This window comes from Rhea americana, unplaced genomic scaffold (genome assembly GCF_003343005.1).
Source record: "Rhea americana isolate MKP2758 unplaced genomic scaffold, rheAme1 scaffold_127, whole genome shotgun sequence".
Taxonomy (NCBI): domain Eukaryota; kingdom Metazoa; phylum Chordata; class Aves; order Rheiformes; family Rheidae; genus Rhea; species Rhea americana.
In genome coordinates this window covers 2,497,986-2,521,980 of record NW_028185339.1, presented here as the reverse complement: position 1 = coordinate 2,521,980, position 23,995 = coordinate 2,497,986, and the positions used below count along the sequence as shown (strand labels likewise).

At 39.6% G+C, this 23,995-nt stretch overlaps 1 protein-coding gene across 1 annotated transcript in view; it reads right to left on the bottom strand.

Annotated features, from left to right (window-relative positions):
• The window catches only part of LOC146600170 (estrogen-related receptor gamma-like), a gene marked incomplete at its 3' end in the record, with an annotated part of 229,435 nt that extends 206,653 nt beyond the window's left edge, over positions 1-22,782 (bottom strand). Inside the window, exon 1 of the mRNA XM_085326090.1 lies at positions 22,664-22,782. The remainder of the gene's footprint in view (positions 1-22,663) is intronic.
• Between the last annotated feature and the right edge of the window lie 1,213 nt (positions 22,783-23,995).

Below are 23,995 nucleotides of genomic sequence, written 5' to 3'. Positions count from 1 at the left end.
CGTAGGCTACAAACACAGCACTGGAATGCTTTTATTCTATGAAAATATTTCTGTCAGCTTTCCTTTTCTAAAGAAGAGAAGTAATTTTTTWAAATCTTTTTCATTTCCTTATAATACTCCTTTAATAAAGTGTGATTGTGCCCCTTAAGATAACACGATTTGCATTTTCTGTATGTGATTTCACCCTGCCAGTGCTTTCATTATCTCGCTGCGCAAAGTCCTTCACCGATGTCGTACTCTGTGCAACATTCACGTCCACAGCAAGCATGCATTCGGCAGCTCCTGCCGCTGCCTGCCCTCTGGAGCGCCACRTTCCTTCAAATGATCCCTCTTCTCTCTCTGTGCTGGCTGTTTGCACGAGTTTTACAGTTTTGAAGATATTTTCATGTCRCTTCATTCAGAAACATTTTAGGCCAAAATCATTTTTCTTGCACCATTCTTCTCCAGATTTTGCCTGAATAGCTTTTAAGACTTCTGTTTGTATTTTCTTCACCAGGAAGCATACTAACCATAAAAATACACATAAATTTCTCAGGTATGCCTGGGAAATTATTAACACTGCTTCTAAATACACAGATACGGATAATTTGTTCCCGTGTTCTTGTATTTTTCACCCTACCAGACTGCCTCCTGAATATAATTCATAGGAGTGTAGAGTTTTTTTCAGAAAAGACAGTATGGCATGCTTTTCTTATAGAAAATGGAAATTTACCATGAGCAGCAGTTCTCAAATTCGGCCCTTTCTCCTCATGTACCTGATCTCATGTCCAGTGAGAGAACTCCAGCGACTTCCACATGGACATGACCAGGCTCCGACAGCCTGGCACTGAGAGCTGCAGACCGGCCACAGCGTCCCAGGAAATCACAGCATCCCGCATGCTCTGCATCTCTGAGGAGCAGGCCCTGCGCAGGCGTCTCTACATCAAATACCACATCACTATTAGAACAATATTGTAATTTGGGGGTAAGCAGTATTTGTAAGAAGTCATCGTAACAAAAAAAATGGGTGAGAACCACGTAGCAGCTACTGCTGAAAAAAAAAGTAAATGAAACCTGCTTTAATCTAGCTACGTATTTAGATGCTGTTCCATGCTGTGGTTACTTTACTGAACAACTTACTTACTGCTTGTTGAATCTTGAGCTGCAAAAAGATTTCTTGAGAGCTCACTCTTGGCTTTTTTGATATAAAGTTCCTTTTTCCTTAGTCACCACTTGTAACTAATTTATTTTTCCACCTCATTTCAGGAAGCTGACCTTCCTGGCTGAAACTCTGAAGGCCTGAACATCTGCATTTCTTTTACTATGATTTGGCAGAAGGAAGAAAAACAAATGAAGATATACATTTTTAACTACATGTGGGGACATTTCAGCTATGCCAGTGTGTGTTCCTTTCCTGATATTTATTTGCACACATTGCAGGCTGTGCTAAGACCATGTCAGTTGTCCTTCCAGCTACAGTCTGCACGGAGAAAACRTGTGCCTGTAACTTAGCAGCCACAAAGTGGACACAGATCGTGGTATCTGTGCTGCCAGCTACTGCTCTGCACAGTCATCCATGTAGCTCCAGGGAAAATACAGAGATTGGGTTTGCGGTTGTGCCAAACTGCAGGCACCAATTATTACGCCTAAGTTGTCCCGGGAAAGGAAATCTGACCTCTTATGCCTACTCTGCAGCTACTGCATCTCAGCGAGCATCTGAAATATGTTTCACACGTTGAGAGCATTAGGAACAATTAAAAAATGTTGACTGATGCTTTGAGATCTGATACTGGGCACACAGGACAGGTACACAGGTTCACGTCTCAGTCCACAGCTTTAATTTAGTTCCAGAGCTGATAATTAAGGTTTTTACCTTCAATGGTAATTATGCCCAGTGTRAACTAAAGATCTCTGTCCAAATCCCACCATTTCCACTGAACAAATGGGACAAAAAAATCCCCAGAAATCCACAACTATCATTTCAGCGTTCAGGAGTGAGGCTTCTGGGTTGTAAATACTATAATATCCAAGTCTTCAAAGTGCTTTTATTAATAATCTCAGAGCACTCCAAGACAGGAGTTAGAACCACTATTTCTGTTTTACAGATGGGGAAATGAAATGGGGAGATGAAATAATAACTTTCAAGATCGGTATGAATCTCTCATAGGGTTATGAGAATGCTAAAATCAAATCTGAATATAGTAGACAGCAGGAACTTCTGTTTAAAACTAAACTTTACAGAAACAATTCAGGAAAGGAAACGTAATTCCCATATAAATGAATACTCCGTTTCTTCCAACAATTSTGCTGTGAACAGCATTTCTAAAATTGCTTTTCCAATCCTTTTGGGAAATCCTTTGGTGATCTGATTTGTTTAACATCCCCCCAAACATCAGGAAAAATACTAAATAGAGCAGCAGGCGTTAACGCTGCTTCATCTAGGGGAGCGTCCAGCAGCCTGGAACGGTGTTTCCTCAGAGCGGGATCTCAGCGCCTCTCCGTGACACACGCCCAGGTCAACGGCAACGGCAAACCGTAAAAATGCCAAGCTCACAGGAAGTGAAACATCGCACGTGTTAGCAGCCAAACGCCAGACGCAACGGAAGCAGAAATTCTGTTGTCTAGGCTCTCCCTTGCACTGCTCAACCGCGCTCTCCCACCCGCGCTCTCCCACCCGCGCCCCGGACAGCGAGCGTGTCCCGATCCGCGCTACCGTAACCGAGAAGGCCGCGGTGCTCCTCGGCGCTGCCGCCGCTACCGCGGCGGGGACGTCACTTACGAAGGAGCGCGCCCAGCGAGGCGCCGGCGCGCTCGGGGCTCTGCCGCGCTCCCCGGCGAGGCCCGGCCGCCGTCGGGCTCGGCAGCTCGGCTCTGCCTTCATCGGGACGCCGCCGGGCRCTCCGCCGCTTCTCTTCGGCCTTTGCCTTATATTGATCTCACGAGCGCGCAGGGACGCGCCACCCAGCTCATTCCTGAACGCTGTAAAAAATCGGTCGTTACTTGCTTTGGACTTTGCTGCTTTTCGTAACGCTCTCCTGCCTCGCCTTTGATCGCGCTTCCACGGCTTATTAGCAGCTTCCACAACTAAAGGCTCGTCGCCCCGCAGGCAAGTCCACATCTGCTCCAGGGAACGGGGCAGCAACGCCTTCCCCAAAGCGCACCTTAGGCTGGTGAATCCCACTGCACCAAGCAGCCTGAAATACGCAAGGCCTCGGTGATCCGGACCTCTGCGTCACCTCGGGCCTCGCTCGGCACCGCTTAAGCGACGACCTAAATCCTTGCGAAGGAGAACTACTGAGGAGGAAAGGCCAGGACGCTGTCCCAGGCAACGACAAGCCCTAAGCCTCCAAGCCCTGGCTGCCCCATGAACATGCCACATGCTCGCTGYGAAAAACAGTCGGCTCTGCAAATTTGTTATCTGTTCTTTACAGAGTCAAAACTGCATGCTTATTTTGGAATAAAGTACTGACAACGGCTTTGAGCTCATTTACAATCTTTATCGTGGTAGGTGCTGTCCAGTGTATGAGCTCGTGTGTAAAACGCACAGAACATRTTCTGACTTAGGCAGTTTTTCATCTCATTTTTTGTACTTTCCATCCTAATAGGTATYAGGTGTCACCTGTTATTTTGGGGGTTATCACACAAACTTCCTCAGTATTATAAATCTGCTTCACCGTTTTATCACGGTATGCCACACAGTCCTCAGAACATGAGGTGCTAACTACCACACCACGCACAATACCAGTCTCAGCGCGCAATGTCTTGATTTAATAGAGAAATAAAATGATATAAGGTCGTAAGCTAAGACTATCATAAAGTGCATTGCAGGCACCCTACACTTAAATACTCCCAGGCTGCCTCTTAACTCCAAGTGAGGCAATTTGCCTAATGCCTATAGAAGTGACACAATTAATTCCCCTCCCTTAAACAATCCTAACCTTTCCGCTCTAATGTGCCTCCATAAAAAATGTTTTCTAAAATAAAACCAATTTTGAGAAAAATCATATCCCTAAAACATCATAATTGAAAATACTATGAGACTAAAAAAAAAGAATTTAAAAAGTTCCTCTTTCATTGTGCTCGGATAATCCCTGGAGACCCTTTCTCTCTGAAATGGAAACCAAACCCCACAACAGTATAATGAGCACTGTTAAATACACTCAGTGGATGCATGAAAGTGGCCTCTGCTACAAGCAGCAACCTCAGCATCTTTCTGTTCATGTTTCCTGTTAAATACTTAWAAAAGAACCAACAACCTTCAAATTAATCCTCAAAATTTGAGCCCTTCTGTCTTGGAGGCACAGTGCCTCCATGTTACTCAGCAGTGTGACATTCTGCACACCACTTAAGAATGATAYGGGGGCCACGAGCTTCTCTTCTTCCTAGCAGGCAGTGACAATTTCAAAAACTTGAGTTTGAAGCATTTCTCAGAGGAAAAGCATATGCAGTTTTAGGAGCATTAYTTAATGCAACATGATTTCTCCATGCCTAAGAGTATGGTCATCTTGTAGTTCAATTATTGGCAATACCATATCTACTCATGAGTTTTATGTTAAAGAAAACAAAGAAAAACAAAAATTACCTCTCTTTACTGAATTGTACAAACTAGATTAAGAACTAATCATCTTCTTCAGGAAGAATATCAAACAAAACATTCTCCAACTAGATCATTTACTCTCAGTGTTTACTGGAAATGTCAACTACTATAGAAATAAAACAAAATTTCTTCTAGAGAAAGCWAGGAGGCATTATAAAAGTTACATTGAGATGTTACTGAGCTTCAGTTTCATGGAAGAAAGAGAAAAAATCTAAGTTATTTTATCTGAAAAAACATACAGTCCCCTAATCAATGCACAGCAGATAGTAAACATGTTTCCTGACATAAATGTCAATCAAAAGWCTGAGAAAAAGAAATTAGAATATGTCAAGTTTACGTTCACATTCATAACATTTGTTACTAGATGTTAAATACTGGAACCATATCGTAGTTACACAGTGGAAATTACCAGCTAGGGTCACTGCTTTTGGAAATGCAACTATTTTCAGCATATAATTCTTTATTAAATAGTAAAAACTATTCCTCTCTTGTACAGTTAAGAGTTCACAAAGATGAGCATAACACAGGGATTCCCTAGGATAAATTAATGCTAGCTTCACTGCTGCAAATGGAAGTTTTGCCACTAGCTTCAATCAGTGTAGCATCTGCCCTCAAATCTGGATAGAAACTGAAGCTTTTGAGTAGTTTACCAAACCTATGTGGATGCTCGTTCTTTACGAGGCCTTTCATGATRAGAATTTTTATTTCAGATGAGCAAACCATCTATTTTCCTTCTGACCTACTAGTAACCAAAGATGGGACACACTGCCTTCCACAGCCATGCTTCTTAAATAGACYGTAACATCCTAAGTCACAGAAAAAGGAGCTAGGACTGTTTTTAAGATTCTTTTATCCTTCTCTGTGTCTCAGGGTAGGACCATCTTTGCATTTATGTCATTCCTGACTGATGTTGTTTAGCTTGTTCTGAAAATCTCCAACAAAAGAGATGCCACAACTTCTCCAGCCGACTTTATCAGTGTCACCTCAGAAACATTAAATCCACCTTAGGCCAATTCTAACATCTTATCTGAATTGTCTTTGGTTCAGTTTTACCTCCCATACCCTCCCACTTCTCACTTGGGCTTAGAGAATAAATTATTTACCTTTTTTTCCATTAGTCTTTTGTATTCTCAGTTTATCATCATATTCTCCTTCAAACTTCTCTTTTCCAGGCTGATCACCCCCAATTCTGCCAATATTTCATGACAAATCATATTTTGTTGCTTTCTTATCACTCTTAACACTTTTTCTTTGGACTTTCTCCAAACTCTCTATCTTATTTTGGGTGCACTACCTAAATCTGYGCACAGAATGCTAACCCAGGTCTACCAAAGCTGAGAGGAGCAAAAGTTACTTCATGCTCCTCACAAGCTGTATTTTATATGTTCAGCACTTASTATCAATAAAAGCTCTTAATTTCAACTTGAATAGCATTTCTCCTGCCAGCTTCAAAACTATTCTTAATTAACTGGAACCTTTAACATTGTAAACAGCATTAAATTAGAAGAAGTCATACTTAATTGAATATCTTCACTCAGCCTACACCCAAAAATGACAAAACACTTCAGGGTTACTATYGGAAATATGTAAACACAGGCATGCACACAGAGTCCAAGTACAATCATCAAGCCTTTATCTAATCTATATTCAGATGTAGATGTACAGAGATAAACAATCTGCAGATACAATACAAACACCCACACACCGAGTAGGTGTGTGGCTAGGAGGTTTATCTAAGTGATTAAAAACATCACAACTTTTCCATTGCCAAAAAGAGGAAAAAAATAAATTAGACAGCTGAATATAACTACAGCTAAAATCTATTTCTCTTCTTTTACAGTCTTGAGTCTAGATGAATGTAACATAGAATATATCATATCTATTTTAGTACCTCATACTGCATGTTCCCCCTCCGTGTAAACCAATGTAAACAGGTCCAACTCCTCTGAAGTCAACCAGAAAATATATATAATGTACGTATGTGTGTGCATATAATCCTAGAGTAAATGAGASGAGGATAAGGCCCCTTATGTGTTCAGGTCTTGCAGGAGATTGTGAGCATGGAAAAACAAGAAAACTCTAATGTACTGCAGTTAGCTCACTATGCAATAATTATCATGTAATTATACTGTAATTACAATACTTGATTATTGCTGTACTGTAAAATAAACTGTTACAAAGTTTTTTACTTTTCACTTCTATTTACAGTCATCTGTGATAAAGAATAAGCCTCCCCAAAAATGCATGATAAAGCTTCTTATCACAGGTTTTAATGCCTCTAATAACTACTGTAATTCTGTGTGATTTAGTGCTTTGAATAATCCACCAGGATTTTTCTCTAGATCTTTAAAAGGATTGTAATGTGTACAGAGGTGTCGTAGTGATTAAATTTACAGGACACTTACCAAAACAGTGATAAGAAGGAATGTTTAATTAACACACGTACACGTTGTTCAACTGTACTATCATGCAAAAATGGAAAGACCTGAATGAGACCCCTATTTTCCTTTCAAAATGTTAAAAAAAATTAAACAAAGGATTATCTTCAATATACAATACATGAGCAGACATTTTGAGGGCAAGAGCAAATCACGGCAGCACCTAAGAGTGCTACCAGCCTAATATTTGTGTACTGTGTAGGGGAACAAGGATCTGGTACTAGTCTGACATCCAAGAGAGAAAGGAGAAAATATCAATTACAGCAGTACATGAGAATTTACCCACTGAGCTTGGTGACATCATGCCTTTGGCTAGTGGATGGTTCAAGGGTGCTGCAATTCTCTTCAGCTCTAAAGTCTGAAAATATCAATGCTTTTAAAGCTCATTGATAAAAGTCATCATGGAAAACCAGCTGAATCCTATGTTAAGTGTCAGATGTTTTTGAGCTCCATGTCTCAGGCACACAAACACTCTAAAAAATCCCTTTTCTCTCCATTAGTTGATTTATGCTGTGACCAAGACTATCCCTTATTTATACAATAGGTATGCAAATTTAAGTTATGCAATGAAATGCCCTAGCAGACTAAATCCCAACAGAAAATGGAAGCAGATTCAACCATATAATGGGCCATAGAAGAGAACCTTTATCTAAGGGAACATGTCTACTTTAACTTCACCTGACATTTTGTCCACTGTGATGCTGACAAAAAAAATGATAGGGAGATCTAAAGGCATTATCACATACAATCAAAAGATGAAAAAGAAAAGTCAAGAAGCTCATGCAACCCACGTTCCCACTCGGGAAATAGCCTTTTTAATATTAGAATTGTTTGTGCTTTGAAATGGAAATTCCAACATCTGCAAGTGCATGTAGCTGAAGTAGAGTTCATGCCTGGATGGGCAAGTGCCAGGTAGCAACAGAGCAGAAGAACATGCACCAGCACCATTAACAGAAGCATAACTCTCCTTTGTAAAATTGGCTCTTAATGATCTCCAAGAACTGCTGATTTAGTACGGAGGACTAGTGCCACTGTTTTCTTCAGAATGAATCCCACACATTTTGCATCACAGCCCTGGCACAGGCCTGAGACAATGAAATCACTGCTTGAGCATCCTCGTGGATATGCCTGCTCCGATCAGCAGTGCTGTGCATGGGCACACAAATACTGGAAACTGTGTAACCGCGTTATTGCTGTGCTCTGCACAGGCTTTTATACCCTGGTTCACACGAAGAGTAATTATCCTAAAAGAAGCTTCACTCTGCTGCAATTATTCTGCTCCCAGAACCTGAGTTACATCACTCAGGACGCGGTGCTCTGCTCTGCAGGCATAACCACGCAGCTTTAACTTTCCTAACAAAGATTTTGCTGTAAAAAACGTTAACGAGAACAAGCTCAGAAATCAAAAGCAAGGCAGAACATTTATATAGAACATAAATAGGCAGCAGGTACCATGGCTGTCAAAAACTATGTGCTCCTGAGCCTAGCTGTTTATCTACATGGTAAGCAGTACTGCTTACCTGCCTAATCCCTTCTYTGAAGCAGGTAAAGATGACGGAGTGGGAACTTCCTTTTCCTTCTTCATGTGCTTCCTTAGCTGAGCAGTGTGGGGAGAGTGGCCATGTTAGGAAGTAGGAATGTATTTCCTATTTCAGTCACAAGCACATTAAACCACCAGCTCTCAGAGGGTGTTTGAAACATAGAAGAAAAACTGTAGACATAAGGCTCAAAGGTTACTTTCAAGAGCGGTTTCCTACCTATATAGCTACAAGTACAGAGATCGTAGAGAGAGAGGCCAAGTCTTTCAAAGAAGTAACTATTCATCCACATTATGATTTGTGCAAAATATTTGCAGTAATGCATACAAAACTGGACTATCAATAGGACTGGTGATGAATCTCAAAACTGGTGAAAGTTCATCAAACATTTGGTACCTTCAGACCAGCTTGTGGGTAAAACTGAAATGGATTTAAAGCAAACTATTCCTTCTCTGAGAAGGAATTTACAGCAGTAAACATTATTTAATGGCTCTACTAAAGCAGACATTAATAAATGAGAAAAAATAGCATCTAGTCAATGACTCAGAAATTATAAGAGCAGGCTTAGTCATTTCCACTATCTCCCGTGAGTTAATCATACACTTTTCCAACATTTTCATATATGCCTCTTCTTGCCTGCTGTGCCCTCTTGGCTCAGAAAAACTACTAGCTACTTCTGAATGTGATGGTTAATCACATTTTTGTTACATTTTAGCAGCAGATGAAGAACAATTAGATTTGCAGCTGAGAAAAAAAGGGGAGGGGGTGGAAAAAATATGAAAGGAAAAAGCTGCCGCCTCTTCAGCCAAATGACTCAGCGAGTGAATGGTACATCATCAAGAGACCTCAGAAACCAAATGACTTGCGAAATCTTCAGAAATGCAGGCGATATAGCTAGCTGCATCTAGGATGGTTTTAATCTCAGATGAAACAACCTGTTCTTACTAAACCTGAGTACTAAGCTGTCCACCATCCTGAAGTTTATCATTAAGAAAATTTGTAGCTTAATATGTAGGCAAGCACCTGCAKCTCGCTTTCCTTTAAAGAAATTTATCCTATAGTTTTTATTCCCTCTSTGTTCTTTAATTGTTTTGATACAGAGACAGATATTTTAGTAGGCAACTGTACGCATGTCTTTGGAGCGTGTAGGCCATATCCTTTGTTGGTGCAGAAACAAAAATACATTTGTTTTCATCAGCTGTGTRTATTTAAAGAATTACCAGCAAAACATGAAAAGAAGCACAGAGGTCTATTTAAGGTCTCAGTGTTCCAGCTATTTTTACCAAAGCTACCACAGATTTCAATGGGAATTTTGCATGTTCAATGGTGACAGGAAATGGCTCTTAGACTGGGATTTAACTGAAAATTGTGTACAAAAGGAAAAGACGTTCCCTGTATGGAAGGCCTATGCAAGCTGAATTGCATATGTTAAATTAAAGACATCTGCACTTTGGCAGAATTTGGACAATGACTCACTTATATTTAATTATGTAAAAATTTCAAATGGGGCAAACTCCACTGAAGTGACTCACATTAGTGCTCCACACGATCTTCTGATAACTGCATCAGAATATAACTCATGTCCCCGCTGCACAGAGTTTCTACAGAGAGAATGACATATTACCTGACTAGCATTAAAAGGACTCCATGTTCCCAGCAATGACTGGTACATTAAGTAATGCTKCAGAAAGTAGCACACAGTACACTGAGGTTTTTTTCCCTTGACACAGAACTACATATCCTCTAATGAAAATAATTCACTGTCATTCAGAAATCAATTTTCTGTTTGTGTTTTATTTCTTTAAATTTATATAGTTCTGCTGAAAGATCCCAGAAGTAGAAACTTACCTCATTTCCTTTTCCCAGGAAGAATTATAGCACTGCAAATCTCCTCGTGMTTCCAATCCAATGTGCTCCCATGCTACTTTGAAGAGGCAGCTGTCTTTACATGAGAAGCAAGCACACCCTCAATACCCTCAAGCACAAAACTTTCTGCCAAAGTCTGGCAATAAAGATACCAGACAATTTCTGATGTTTTGCTTCACAGCCATTCTAGGACTTTTCCCTGCCACCTCCTTCATCTTTCAACATAGTTTTGTTTTGCTTGGTTTTGGTGTGGATCATCAAAAGGGATTGATTATGTATCTTATGTCAGGCTAACAGCACGGATGACCTTGAAATATCCACTATGTAGAAAAGCTGTCCTGCACTATTTGCCTCAGATTTTAAAAAGTAGCAGAGCACAATATTACTTACTTCAACAGTCTTAAAAAGAGTTCTTTGTTGATCTGTATCAAACCCCTTTTCTGAGCTCTAAGTGTTTCTGCATTTATCTCCTGGAGCACCACTGCATTAGGCTTTCATTAAACATTTGAAAAAAGGGATGTGCACTGCAAGGCCTTCTAAACACCATTTCCAGGTTTATTGAACAAGCTGACACGATCTTAAGTAACAAAGGGATATATAAGAGATGCTTTCACTACAAAACAAATGTTGCAATGTGACAAATATGGCCTTTGTTAACACCAGATGCTACCTATGTGTGTGGATGAGGAATATGATGAGTGGTGTGCAGAGGAGAAAGCAATCTAAATTGTGCAATTGGTTATTTATGTTTGTGCTATGTTTTGGCATAACAATTATAGGCCATTGATGGACCAGTAATCCAAAATGACAGCCTTACAAATGAGTTCAAACAGCTAGAAAAGCCACTGTACCTTTTGAGCAGCTACTTTGGAAGGATAATGAAAAACATAAGTGATCTCAAGTGGCCTTTGTGCAGCTTAAGTGTGATTTTGGGCTTCGATGTGCTAGTGCAATGCGCTTTCTCCAGCAGAGAGTTGTAAGAAGTAATAAGTGTAGAGAATGCCCGGAGGGAATGACCAGAGTGAGTATGGTGCTAAAAGGCACGAGAGTGAAGTCTGGCCTTGGAGTGACAGAGCTGATATTGAAATAATTGAAGGTGTTGGGACCACATGGGTGTAATGGGCTGAATCAAAAAAAAAAAAAAAAAAAAAAGAACAAAAGGAGAGGATCTGTAATATTTTCCTTTTTCCCTAGCATCTACTAAAGAGAAAAAGACCCCTTGATTGTTCTGATTGTTCCCCACCTCCCATTCCACCTTTCACTTACTTTATTGCTTTTTCAATTTGCCTTTTTTTTTTGGCGGGTTCACATAAAAGTTAGTTTTAAAATGTAATCCAAAATAAAGCTCACTGTAACACTTGTTCCTGAGGGTAGAGGTATACTGCCCAGAGCATGATAACAACATGGGTGTTGAGTGATGATTTGGTCATAACAGACATATAGGAGTATGCAAGAGTTCATTTCATCTTTGATAACACCCCAGGGAACCACACCAGTCACAGCTGGTGCAGAGAGGTATAAGACGTACCACCTACTCTGTTGGCTCCAGAATTATTCAGTCTATGAGTAAGTGTCACTGGAGAGCAACAGAGATGCCCTCATGTCATTCTATACCACCCAAAGGTATTAAATTGACATTCATTATAGTGATTCTGGTCTTCTTTCCAGAGAAGAACTTATGTCCTCTGGAATATGCTATCTGCCCAGACAAAAACTTGCTACTGACATTCAAAAAGTACACTAATGAACACAGGAAAAGAACTCAAGTGGAGAGACAAGGTAAGACATTTGCCTAAGGCTTTATTTACACAGGATACCCTAAGGTCAGATTCTCTATTGCTTTTCAAACTTACACTCTAAAAAGCCCTGGGAATTTTAAATAGTCCTCTGACTACTTATTCCAATAAATAATTACATCTTACATGCATATAGTGCTGCTAAGTCAAGCTGTATAGCAGAAGCAATTCACTTCTGTACTGAAATTCAGTACTTCCTGAGGATGGAGAGAACAGAAGTTTGCTGTGACCCAGCTGAGCATCAAGGTAAAGAGAAGGACCAGAATCAAAGAACAGGGGAAAGAYCATTTATTCTAACAGAAGTGTCCTAGCAATTAATTGGCTTGAATGCGTTGGAACAGGCATAAGAGCATTTGGAATATGTTTTTTTTTCCACTTCATTCAGACCAGCAGTTATGTTCACACAAATACTCATGGAAAAGTTTCAAGGCTGCAGACAAGATTTACTTAGTCACAAGGTAAAGCTCAATCTGGGATGAAAAATTGGGGGGGGGACACTGACTGGAAGAGGGAACAGCTTGTTAAAGGCTATCTCACTCAGTGAGAGAATAAAAATGATACCACATGACTTTATGCCYGGGACGCTGTTTGTAGAGTAGGGTTAATTTACAATTCAACTTCTACAAATTATTTACTATTGCAGATTGATTTATTAAATMTACAACCTCAGGCAGAATCACAGAGAACAGCACTGTACGTACATAAAACCAAGCCTCATGTTCGGTCACACCTCTTATAACTGACTGCAAGTATCTCTACAACATATATCCAGGCCCAAGCACCCTTTGGAAATTCATTATCCAGCACAGCAAACAGCAGTCCTAACATAGCRTCTTTCCATTTAGTGTTATGAAATATTCTCCACTATATTTTATATTCAAAGAAGGAAGGGCAATCCTCTCCTAAATCTAGCTCCTCATGAACCTGAACCCAATCACATCTTCCCTCTGTAACAGCCACCTCTCTTTGTGCTGCTCTACAAAATCCACATTGTATCACCACCACCTTCAAGGTCGACTGTGGTATTTCAATAAATAGAGAAACTGTTGCTTTCTTAAACCACTTGTATTCCTCTTGCTGCAGTCATTTTGGCTCTCTTCTATCACTTTCATATGAATGTCAAATTTTGCATTTGCTGTATGCTGTCATCTAGACTCCTGCTGTAACACAGTTTGTTTTTTCTTCAGTGCACCAGATTAACCACTCTCCCCCTCTTCCCCCAAGCAGACTTGAATTAAAGATCATGGSAAAATTACACACATACAAAAGCCATAAAGTTAGAGAATTTCAGGCTTGATTCTGCTTCACAATTTTACCTGCCCCATATCTCCTCTGTGTATAGAGAGACGTATGCATTGCTTTGGTCACTGAATATCTATTGCATCCTTGTGCATCAGATCCTGTGAGGCACTGAGAAGACAGCAAGATCCCCAGCAGCCCATGAGAAAGACCCCATGCCTTGCAGAAGCACATCCAACCCACAGAAGATGAAGCTTTTTGACCAAATGGTTCTTTACTGAACTTCCTTTTATCAACAGAACTCTTATAGCAAAATGTTTATGAAACATAAGCCAGAACTGTCTTTATATTCATAGTATACAAGACTATATTTCATGGCCCAGGTGAAATTTTCTAAGAAGCCTGCCAGAATCATCATTTTGGTAGCCTAGAAGAAAATGCAGTTCTCTTTTGTACCTTAGCAGTGGCACCTCCACTTCCAATTTTTTGATGGTGGTATTGAAACAACAGAGACCTTACTGTCTTTGGCTATGAGGCTAAATTTCACCTGAAGAACTAACTGCTTCTTAATTAAAAAAAAAAAAAAAAAAAAAAAAAAAAAAAAAAAAAAAAAAAAAAAAAAAAAAAGACTTAAATTGCTTCTGCAAAGGGGAAGAAAATATCATGGAATTGCCATTTCTCATCACAAAAGTAAATGTGAGGTAACTGTTCATCCTAAATCTCTCCTGGCAGCAGGCTGTGGAAAGGAAGTGACCCAGCAGGTGATCATCCACTTCCCTGGAAGACAGGAGGCAGGCAGCCTGGGGTTCCACATCCCAAGGTCCCTCCTAGCTAAATCATATTTCAGGTTGTTTGTCAGTGCTTTACCCATTTTTTCTTTTTTTTAAAGGAGAAAGTTACAGGAGGGTCATCTGGAAAGAGGATGTTCATGCCAACTTGACACATTGTATCACATAGGCAGAATATCATGACTTCTCCAACCTGTGCAAGATTATCTGTGGCAGATTTCCGGAGCGGGGGGGGAGATATTGTGGTGCTTATTTGGCTACAAAATTTCTCCCTTTTCCTCAGATAAGGAAAAAAAAGATGTTCAACTTTAGTAAATTTCTGTTTTTTTTCTTTTTTTTTTAATGGCAATTCTCAACTAGTTAGAGGATCACAATAGGACAAATAAAGAAATGGACTCAAGCCTGATTATTCTGCATTGTAATCTAAATTAGGCTAGTATTATATATTTGTTTACCCATCTCAGTTGAGCTATGCAGTTTCAAAAGTTACTTGCTGAACGTAAACATGGATCCTGATGCTACATTACCCACTATATGCACTAAAATACATTCTCATGCAATACAATAAAACTGAAAAACCAATATATGTTCCTATTTATTGAGAAATTGGACAAAAAAAAGCTTATTGTCATTTTTTAAAGACTGAAAATCAATAGATGATGAAAGGTTTTATTTTTTGTTACTATTAGGCTGTTGACTCTAGCAATAAGTGAGATATGGATTAGAACTGGGGGAGTGAGGAACTTGTGAGACATACAGTTTGGAACTTCTTGGTTTTTTTTAGAAACTTAATTCTCTGTATCTGTGCAGCAGCAGCCATCTTGGCACCCCTGTTATTGAATTAGGGACCCTGAGAGCTAAAAGAATGTGCCTTCTCCTTTTTGAGTTGACAGAACCAGCTGTAAACATCTTCCTGTGTGTAAGAGCATTTGTAAGCTAAGGGGGCTCTTAAACAGACTGGCATCTGCTAAGGTTCATGACTAAAGGAGATCTAACCTTCACATACCTTCACATTCATGTTGTGCCAATCAAAAGATCTTCAAACAACATAATGAAATGCACCAGTTCAGCCAAGGGGGAGGAGGAGCAATTCTGGCCTGTTACATTCTCCACGTTGCAGATGATGCTGTGAGAAGCTTGCTTCATAAAGTGCGGTCAGGTAAAAGCTCCAAACTTACTCCTTTCCAATCCCTGTTTTTCCCGAACTACACCTCTCATTCACATGGATTGAAGCCACCCAGAAGGGCTGCTGAGCGGCCTCCTCAGGTCTTCCCCAAGGATCTCTGCGGTCCTTATACAACAAACATGGCCCAAGACTGGATGGAAATTAACAAAGTGTTGACCATTAGAGAAGGTTCAGTTTGACGTTAAATTTGCAAAGACCTTTAGCTCTCCTGCATTTTTGAGCCTCTTGTCCTTGTTCTCACATACAAGGTTTTCAACATCTGGGTCCTCAGTGCAGAAGTCCCATTCAAGTCTGTATGTTCCAACTACACTGTCTGCACATGGCTGAGTTTTACCCTAAAGATACAGACAGACAAATGTCTGGAAAACAGAGATTTTAAGCACCTGTTTTCCCAGAAGAAATTATGCCTGAGAACCAGTTTAAAACCTGAATTTTTATATTCGTTAAACCAAAAGCACACAAGCATGCAGAAGCTGGAAAGGCATTCTTGTTTCACAGTGTAAACATGTCAAAGTCATATATTAGAAAAAAAAAAAAAAAAAAAAAATTAACTAAATAAAGGTGATGATAAAAACCACTCAGCTAAACATAAGCATTGCATCGAGTCCTTCAACAGTGATCTACACCAATGCTTTTCTACGTGCACCAATAGGTATGATTATTACACATAAACCCAAATATAGATGTTCTRCCCTGACTGTACGTCCAAATGTTGGAACAGAGTTTGAAAGAATGCCAGTTATAAAAGGGAGTTAAGGCTGTTTTAGCATTTCTGTTCTTTTTATAAATCTGACAACCATGCAGCAGCTCAATCTTCCTAGATTGGTGTAATACAGTAAAAGACTATATTGCTTTCAGATATGCAAACATACTTCCACCACACCCCTTGTAAAAGTGGCCAGCACGCCTGCATCAGGGGCCAGGATCTGAAAGGCAACTAGTGAAGCCAGCTGATGTGTGTGCACTGATGTGCAATTGTCAACTGCTGGATCTTACAAGTGCCCAGAAGCACGTAGCCCTAAGTCTAAGGGAAAAAAAAACCCTATGTCCCAAGATCTTGAATGAGACCATAGCATGCAGAAACTGTAATCTTACAGCTGGCCTTATTAAGGTACTTCTATAAWGTGAAACTTTTCTTCAAGCTGACATAGTTCTGTGTCTTCAACAAAGACATCAGTAATTTTCTTACCACTGTTTCTTCTTTTTCCTCAGATAGAGAACCAGCTATTTCTAAAAAGGGTGCTGTTTCTACATATCCATAAGCACATACCAAAATAACATTCATGTTGCTCCCGTAAGCTTTTGCTTTTAAGTATGCTATGAAAGTAACTTGGATGAAGTAATTTGCCCAGAGCTATGCTTGTCTGGAAGATTTATATAATTTAACAGCCGTTCTGTAAATAATTTGGTAAGAGAATGGCCATCAGCATAATTTGGTGCTAGACTCATGCAATGCAAAGGAAATCACTAGCAGACTAAAAGCTGAATCTGAACGGGGTCCTAGTGTACAACGCACATTAAAAACCAGTTCAAATCTATTCTTAYTGACAACCTCTTATTCAGGTTAAAGGAAGACATTGAATTTTGCTTTGGGAATGAACACAAAGAAACGTCATGCTTTTCAATGAGAAAAAAGCAACCATATATGTTTAACGTTCATATGCTTACCTCTACAAAGACGTGTGGTATTTTTGCACACTAACACTGCAAAATATTGCTAGAGCATAATTATGTAATGTAGCATTTTGTATGACTACTGAACTACCAGTTTCTTTCACCTGAGTCTCACAGTTCTCCTGCGCTGTTACCCTGTAAAATAACAAATACTGTTGCCCTGATTTTTAGCCAAGCCTTAACTGAGCCTGCAAGATAAGAGGTACAAAATCGTATGCATGGTACATTGCACTTTTAATCATCTACCTACTTGAAATACTCAAGCAAGTAGTTAGATATCTAAATGTTCCAACTATAAGTTTAAAAGTAATGATTTCTGTGTAACATGACTGCATTCACATTATTTCAAAATTTAGGTTTACATTCACTCTCAATGAAAGTATCACTTCAGCCACAGGAAGATCAAAGATTCTCTAAGTCAGCAGTGGAGCAAAAAGCAGGCCTAGGATTTAGCATTTTAGCTGAAAAAGGGGGGAGCCAACAACAGCAGGACACTTCCAATTCATGCTTCATGTCTGGAGAATCATTTTTCCRTCAGACATGTTCACAATCAACTTTTTCCTTCCTGCATCATCAGATTATAAATCAAGATATGTTCATTCTGCCTACCAGAAGCCTCCTACGAACTTTACCAGAATGAGAAGGAAAGGAATGCAGAGAAAATGCATTATATACAAAACAAGGTAACAAAGCCATCCCTCTCTCAGTTGTACTGCAAAAAGGTCTCAAGAAGCGGACACATTTGTAATTCTTTCTCAACGGAAAAGCAAAGAAGGAGGTGAAGTGGATGGGTTAAAAGCCAGCAAAAAGTACTATTAAAAAAAACCCCACCAGGTACTGTTGCAAGAATCTCTAGATAAGCATCTTAAATCAGGGTAAATTACACACCTCATGCTGGTGACTCGGTCATGGGAAATTATGAAGCTACGTGATGTCTCATTTGTTGTGCTGAAAACAAATGTAAATAAATTACTGAGAGAATCTCATTTACATTTAGAAATTCATCCCGATGCATGACATGACTGCTGATTTTTTTTAAAATGACACTTTGAGAAGAACTGCCACTATTAAAAACAGATCATAACCATCTGAGGAATGTGTGTGTTTGCGTGTGTGCATGAGTGTGTGTGCATGCATGTGCGCCTGCCTGAGTGTGTATATGCAGCTGTCCTAAGGAGATCTTTCAGATCATTGGGAAAAAGGCTTCCTTCACTATCTGAGAACAAAAGTGGAGGTATCAGAAGAAAAACACATCAATCTGTATTCTTCTGTGTATTTTTCCCCCTCTAGAGTGGGATATAGAAACACAGCATTATGGACTGGCTGCTGCCAGTTCAACRAAAAGTGCAAATATTAGAAAAATAGGAACAGAAAGCCATGTGGTATGTCTCTCCATCATCAAGCGTAATAAAACTTTCCCCCACAAAAACGCACACACAAAGCATTTTGCTAAGCTTTTCTGTCCCCCATCTCAAGTCTCGCATTTTGAGCTGCTGCTAAACCAACTGAAGAGGCGATCCGGGAAGCCTTACGGATGGAGAGAAAGTTTAACCGTGGTTAGCTAAGCRGCGTACGTTCAGGCAAATATCCAAATGCTTTAGGAGCTGTCATTCTCCATCCCGCGTGGGAAGGCTGTGAAGAGACGGACTTGTTCGTATCATGATTGCTCTTATTATTACAACAGTGAAAACACTGCATACTAATGGACGTGTTCGCAGAAAGACGACTGTGTTTGATGGCTTTTTAGATTCTGTGCCTGCCTGCCAGGGGCTCTGTGTCTCATCTCTCCTACCCCTCTCTTCRGTCCCCAAAGAGAACTCTAAAAAAGTTTGCAACATGAGGGGGAAATAAAGCATATTTCCAAATAGGGATACTACAGTGTTCTACAACCCCACATACGGCTGCATATTTACATAAGCCTGCATAGGTCGGAGAGTTTATTTGTTAAGGGACAAATAAGCAGGCCATGAAATAATTATTTTTCATTGTGCCCTGCCAAACCTTTCCAGCCAAAGGCTAAATTGAGCTGCTATTGTGATTATTTGAACTGTGGAGCCAAAAGTCTTCACTGCAAAGCATCCCAGCTGTCCTAAATTTTATTCTGATGGCTAGTTTTCACGCTAGCTTGAAACTTGCCAAAAATGCTCCACAAAATAGGCAGGCGGAAGGCTTGCTTTATCCAGACCTACATCAATTACTGATTTAGAGCTGTTCTGAGAACTTGATTATTAACAAATCACTTCCTGAAATTGTTATGACAAGATTCACATATGCAAATGGCAAGCTGCTCGTATGTACACAGCTAGCAAAAGAAATTAATACAGAGGTTCCCAGATTTATTTATGCTCATCTCCTATTGTGCTCTACTGCAAATTAGCCACTAAAAAAATTAAAAGAAACTGGAGAAATCCAGCTGCAGCTCCTCAGCTTTGCCATACAGTGACTTGGAAACGTGCAGGCCATAGCAGATCATTGTACTTCTGCCTTCTCCCACCTCCCTACGGAAAAGGATCTACCAGCGTCTTCCGGCCAGAGTCAGAGGAAACAAGCAACCACGGTGGCATGGTTCTCAGTCTGCACGGCTTGTCAGCATACCAAGGAGCAGGTGGGATTACCCCAAGAGCTCAGATCAGAAGCTCACGGGAATATTTCGTACATTGAACAAGGTAGAAGGTGGAGGAGGGGGAACAATAAATAAGTTTTAAAGCTTATGCTTTAAAGCTTAAATTAATCCACAGTAACAAAAGATTAGGATGAGACCCCACGTAGAGAGAAGATTATCCCATGTCTGCTCATTCTGAGGCTCTTAACTTTCTTGGAGGCATCTGGGGTTGGTCATTGCTAGAGACAAAATATGTAGTTAGAAGGATTTGAGGAGYGATTCATTTCATTCTTTCTATATTTCTATTTAAATAGCTAAGACACAAATTAATGTCAATGAGGCTAATTTTTTTGAAGAGAGCAGAGTTATAAATAAATGAAATGTCCATCATCTAGAATCAAGCTGAATGTATAGCGTGGCTAACAAGACAAGTGCGTCTTGCTGCAGCTGCCCTCCTTCTCCTCAACACCTCCTACTATTTTTTATACTGTTTGTAATTTCACTGCGATATCCTCAGGGCAGCAACCACCCCACATTTACACATGAATTAGAACAACACCTAGCACAATGGCATACCAATCCTGATTGGACCTGGGCTGCTCCTGGGAATGCTGCTGGGAATGCTGCTATAAAAAGAGCTCATAAATGTATATAGCACAGCGGAGGAACACACACATACCTTTTATCACAGTTAACATCACTGGAGTGTTAACTCTTTCTTTCCCCAAGAAAACTGCAGATGGTTTCATTTATTTCTAAGCTCCAAGATGGCTGCAGGATATATAGCCAAGATTCAGTATACGTTTACTCTGTGAAGTTAGGCACTTACTTTGCATGTCTGTATTTAATATTTAATAAAGTGACAGAAGTGTGATGGAGTCTGATTACAGATATAGAGGCATAAGGCTGACTCTTGCTTCGGATTTGCGTGGAGGTTGACCTAGCTGTAAGCTGGGGGCATTTGGGCTGAGGAATCAAAGAAGCCCCACACCAGTGTCGGCCACATCACTTGTCTGCATTAGTTACAGACCTACTGTACTTTAACTGACTAGCCTAAGTTTTCTTCTAGTTTCCTTCCTTTATTAGGAGACATTTTTTACCTCTATTTTARTATGTTCTGGAATTTGAAAGTTTGCATTTAAAAAAGTTAGGAGTTCTTCACGGTATTTCAAATATAAACAACTCCCACATATACTATTAGTTTAATTTAGTATTCAGTCATTTTATTTTTAACTAAACAATTAATATAGAAAAAGATCAAAAATCTCCTATCAATATACTTTTATTTTTCCTAACAATTCTGAAACATCAGTTATTCTGCCTGAAGGACTATGAGTGGCCAATGTGGTTTGCAAAGAACAAGAGGGAAAGCAAAGAAGTGAGTGCAGGTGAGGTGGCAAATCCATAAATGACTTGAGTACATGCACAAATTCCAGCATTTGAGCCCCCTTTGAGGTCAAGTTCTGTGTTGGGGTCAGTCATTCTAACATATAATACCTATAGAAAAATGGAGGTAGTAGTGAATATCAAAAATCCATAATTAGAATAGAATGCCTACTTTCTTAGGCCTATGCTTCTCCGGCACCAGCAGCCCACCTTAAAAATCTACCTTATAGACTATGTCTGTTAGCAGCTATATAAATCTGTCTCTCTCTAAAAATAATATTAAAAAATAAGAATAACTTTTTGCTTACTACCAGTTGGCAGACCTCTTATTTAGTGGACTAAAAGCTCTACACTTACTCAGTCTCTGTGGAAACTTCTAGACTTTTTTCTTCTTCTGTGACTGGTTGGTAGCATTACAGGGCCTTAATGTACTTTTCCGTATTACCTTGCACCTAATGCAAGTTTTGTCATTGACATAAATATGGAGACTTTCTGCCTCATGGAAACATTACCCTCCTTTTTAGATATTCTCAGCCCGATTCCTTCAGCTTCTCTGTGCTCTGCCTGCAAGTTGCAACTTAATGCTTATTTTCTTTCCTCGACGTGCATAGAGCACTAACCCAAGCGAACCCTACCCAGCGTCACGCTTCCATGCTGCAGTAAAGATCATTCAGGAAAAATGTTCCTACTTCTGCAGAGACGGGCAGATACCGTGGTCTATACAGAACAGGCTACTGACAACACTGCATGCACTTGGTCATAGTCAGATACGTGACAAAGTCCAGAGAAATCCTATTAGGGAATAATATAAATGACAGAGCTTAAAGAATACAGTTAACTCCTAATTAAACAGCCCATAAATCTGTTCAGAACTTGCAGAATTTATCACCAGAAAAGGAATCTCAAGACCTTTCAGAGTCCCATTTTAACAGACCTGCTGTCCACTGAACCAACAATTCTGTTGCTTATAGATGAGAAATTTCACCAACTTAAGTACTATTAAAAGATGATTATGCACTGAACTCTCCTGAAATTGTGTAACATTTGCATGGTATAACACATACTGTTACTTGTTCACTGCAGTCTGATTCAAAGTGCTATAAATATGTTTGCCCTTTCTGCTAAGCCTGCCTAAGGGATTAGCAACCCCCCAAAAGTTCAGTTGAATATTAACTGCATTAACTTTGCAGACTGTAACATACTGTTACACTCAAACAGCCTACGGTGCAGTATGGATGACTTGCTTAATAAAAAATGTTTTCATGCAAAGCCCTATTGCTAGAAAAAAAGAATCTGCTCTGTCAAAGGGGATGACCTCTTCCATTTAACTTCTTCAAGTAAACAAACAAAAGGAAAAGTCTTTACAGTGATGTCCAGAGCAATGCTTATCATTTCGTCTGTCAAACCAGATAGACTTCTCTTCGCAACACAGCACCAGCTCCACTATGTTAGAAATACATATATGTTAGAAACATAAGCCAGTTCACCATGAAAACTGTGTGAAATACAGTAAGAAAGTGTCATCTACTGTAGCAGTGTGAACTTAAAAACCATAAAAGAAATGGTTTGCTTACTTATTTTCTTGAGTAATGCTTTGCATGCCAACTCCCATAAAAAACAGACGTGCAGAAAGATTTTCCAGCGTGATGCTGTATAGTTGCAAAGACGATCAAAAGGAACAGGAAATATTGAAAAGTCTGAAAAGAGAGAGTTGAGGGGGTTGTAAAAAAGACAGAACTGACTTGGTAGCTAATGCCAAAAGTCATGGAGGAGCAGGCTCTTAAAACTCCCAAGTGTAAAGCTCACAGGCAGAGGCAGAGAGGTAACTGACAGCATCTGATCAAAAGATGAAGAAAGGGATGCAGAAAGAAGAAAATGAGAATGTCTGGAGCAAGTTTCCAAAGAGACCAAGTGGGACCGGTAGAGTTGCCTGAAGTAACCAATAGGTTGCTAAAAGTACTTCTAACGATTAAGAAAAAAAACTCATTCATTTTCTAATCACAGTAATACAAAAATATAGAGCATACCTACTGAAAATGGAAATGATATATTTTCTGTACTTTTATAAAAATAAAGAGAGGAAACTTTCACTATGTTGCTTTGGGATAGCACACCGACTCTCAAAAAGACCTTGATGCCGAAAGCCAGGAGGAAACCTTCCTCATTCGCTCTTTGAGAAACATGCATATTTCAATTTGTAAAACTTCACGTTCTCCCACACAGTCCTGCGTATAATCAGAAACCAAATCAAAATCTGACAAATTCGAAATCGTATTTCTTCATAAGGCTGTACGCTTACTTGTTTCTGCTGTTCACCAACACCATTATGCTGCCCAGAAACAGAGAGCGGCGATAGATGTTGGTAATTGTGCAGGAACTTAAACTGCAGCCAGAGAGCCTCAAAGCACAGCCTTAAACTGGAATTAAAGCTTTACAAGGAAAGCAAAATGTTTCATTCCCTGCAACCAGCTCTTTCCCTCGCTACACATGCACACACATACACACACGTGCTTGTGCACACCTGCTACCCACSGGCCAGATGGGACTGAATTCTCCTGAATCAGATCTTGGATTTTTAAGCTCAGCTTGAGTTCAAATGGATTTCAAGACATCAAAATATATTACTATTTTACAYATAAAAATTACAGTGGCATCCAAGAATTTCAAGTTCCAGTATTCTTGGCACATTAGAAATATATTAAAGTATGATTATTGCCCCAGAGAAACTAATACAAATAAATAAACCTTTGTAAGAATGTATACATTTAAAGCCTGAAAAAAAGAAAATGATTTATTTTATATCACCAGTATGATAAGTGATATTGGGAACTTAGCTAATTAGCAGTGACCAATATTGTTTTTAAAGGCAATTTCAGCAGTCCAAACCCATTTAAAGATCGTACAAA